Below are 3,047 nucleotides of genomic sequence, written 5' to 3' on the forward strand. Positions count from 1 at the left end.
TGGCTGCTAGTGGCAAACGTGATCTGGGGCAGAGTGGGTGGCACCCCCCCATCAAAAATAGGTTTAGGATGGACAGCTGCGGCAGCCAATCGGAGGCCGGAGAAGGGGCGGGCTCAGCCACGGCCCGGCCCCTTTCCTTCGCTTTGTGCCTGGGAGGCGGGGCGCCGGGGAAACGCAGTGCGAGGAGTGACGGCAGCTGCGGGCCGGCGGCGGGTGCCGAGAGCTGGCGGGTCCCCTCGCCCGGCGGCTGGCGGCCGGCGGCCTGAGGTTCCCGTTGCCCGGCGCTCGCTGCGCGGGGCCGACTCCCCCGGGCAGGCCCCGCCCCTCCGCGCCAAGAGCGCCCCCACCCCCCGCCCTCTTCCTTTAAAGGCTTGTGCGCCTGTGCGCGTTTCCTCGCGCATCCTGAGTGTTTCCTCCAGCCTGTGGCCTTCGGGAAGACCGAGAAGCGTCGGTGTGGAGCCAGCCAGCTCTGACCCCGCGGGCTCAAGCACCCATCCCCGTGCTGGGCACCCGGAGAGAACCGTCCCCACCTCGTTCTTGGGCACAGCCCCTCTCCGGCTGGCTCGGCCCCTCGCGCTGCCTCCGGATCCCGCGTTCCTCTAAGCAAATGGCTCAGCCCTGACGGAACCGGCCTTAATAACGTCCCAGTTTTGGAAGGGGTGGGGATGGGCGGGCGGGAGGGAAAACAGGTCAGACTCGCGGCTGGGGTCCCACAGGCACCACCTGAGGGAGGGGCAGAGGGGAGCCTGGCTTCCTCTGACCCGCTATTCCTGGTGGCATCATAGGGGAGAGGTGTCTGCATCCCGGGCTAAACGAAATCCAACTTTCCCTGACGCACCTTGTGGGATCAAAGAGGGGTGTTCCCATCTCGCCTTTTGCCACTTCCTCCCTGGGGTATCTCCACCTCTCCGACGCAAACTCAGTACCAGCTCTCTTTGGGATGTTTTTGTGCAGGCGATGTGACCTCCCCCAGAAAGGAACTGCCACCCCCAGGTTTTCCCCTCTTGTCAGTGGAACCTGTGACCGGTGGTTCCTTCCTGCCCTTGTCCACCGGGAAAGTGGCTCGGGGGGCATTCTAGCGTGGCTCCAGACCCCTGCATGGGGTTTGGAGTAGGGATGCGCCTGGGGAGAGGAGAAAGCGGTACTGGGTTTGAAGCTGTTGGCTGCCCTTTCCTCTTTCGGATACACATGAAACACACACAGAACCTGAGCATCTCATTCCTTTGGACGACAGATATGTGCAACCTGGCGCCACCCACCCTCTCATCCTCCCTCCCATGCTAGTGCTTGGGATTATTTCCGTTTAGCTGCTAAAACATTTGCATCAAGGGCCTGCAGTCTCTAGAGGAAATATGTCTTAGGACCCCAATTTTGGCTTCAAACACTGGGTCTCTGCCTGGAGGACTAAGTAGCTGCTAGACTAGGAAGCAGTGGGCTCTGTCAAAAAGGAGCCGTTTTTGTATAGAGGCTGTAGGATGAGGTAGGAAATTAAGGCTGATGTAGCTGGACTTTTCAGTCAGGGGCTGGAGACAATTCCTGTGTTGTTCCATTCACCAGTCTTCCCTGCTACTTTACCCCTTCCTACAGCTCAGCCACCTGTATGTAAAATCTTTCTCTCCCCTATTCCCTTCCCACCTTCCATTTTTTACCCACCTGAAGACAGTTTTCTCCTATAGGGTTTTTTTTTTTTTAATCAAAGTATACCAGACATGTGTGAAAATGCACAAAGCTGGAGTTTACAGGTCAATAAATTATAACACAATGAACATACATAACTGCCACTTAAATCCAGAATTAAATCATTACTGGTATCCCAGAAGCCCTCACTGTCTCTCCCAGTCACTACGCTACCCTCCTTACCACAAGTGACCTCTAACACCATGGAATAGTTTGGCCAGCTTTTAACTTTATATAAGTGAGACCAGTAGGTATCCTTTTGTGTCTGGTTTCTCTCACTCCATATTATTTTGTGAAATTCATGAATATCACATGGTGGGAGCAGTTGTTCACTCATTTTCATTGCTTTCCTGTATGCCATTAAATGAATACAGTATAATTTATCTTTTATTCTGTTAACAGACAGCTGAGTTGTTCCCAGTATGGGGTTATTATGAATAATGCTGCTATAACAGTTTTGTTTGCGTCCTTTGGCACACTTAAGTTCGTATTTCTGTTGGGTATGTACCTAGGAACAGAATTACTGGGTCCTAGAGTAATCTTATGTTTAGTGTTAAACACTCCTAAATAATTTTTTGAAGTGCTCATGTTAATTACACTCTTGCCAGCAGTGTCTTAGAGTTCCAGTTACTTTCCATTTTAATCAACACTTTGTTTTGTCAATCTAAAAAGATTTAAAATTTTAGCAATTCAGGGGGCACCTGGGCGGCTCAGTTGGTTGAGCATCTGACTCTTGATTTCAGCTTGCTATTTGGGAGATTGGGTCCCACATCGTCAGCGCAGAGCCTGTGTGGGATTCTCTCTCCCTCTCTCTCTGCCCCTCCCCTGCTCTCTCTCTTTCTCAAAATAAATAAATATTTTTAAAAAATTTAGCCATTCAGGTGAGTATGTAGTAGTATCTCACTGTGGTTTAAATTTACATTTCCCTGATAGCCAATGAGGTTAAACACATTTTCATACCTTTATTTCTCACTTGGATATCTGTTCAAGTATTTTGTCCATTTTTTGGGTCCATTTTGTATTTGACTTTCTGTCTTACTGCTTTGTAGTCGTTCTTTAAATATTTCAGAGATGAGTCCTTTGTTGGTTATAGGGATTGCAAATATTTCTATGAGCATATGAATAGAGGACTTGGGTTTTGGGGTCTTCTGAACCCCCAGGGCCACTCGGACAAGACTGTGAGCTCTATGTCCACTCTGATCATTAGTGTGTTCTCAGATGCTGGCACTTAGTAGGACTCAGCAAGACGTTGAATGAATAACGGATGAGATAGGTAAGACTCACCCAGGTAGCTTACCCTGGGTTGCTGATCCCTAGCGTCAACCACCAAGAAGGGCTGGAGTGGGCAGACTTCCTTCCAGCCCAGCCAG

This window comes from Hyaena hyaena, unplaced genomic scaffold (genome assembly GCF_003009895.1).
Source record: "Hyaena hyaena isolate Hyena2069 unplaced genomic scaffold, ASM300989v1 scaffold_28, whole genome shotgun sequence".
Lineage (NCBI taxonomy): Eukaryota > Metazoa > Chordata > Mammalia > Carnivora > Hyaenidae > Hyaena > Hyaena hyaena.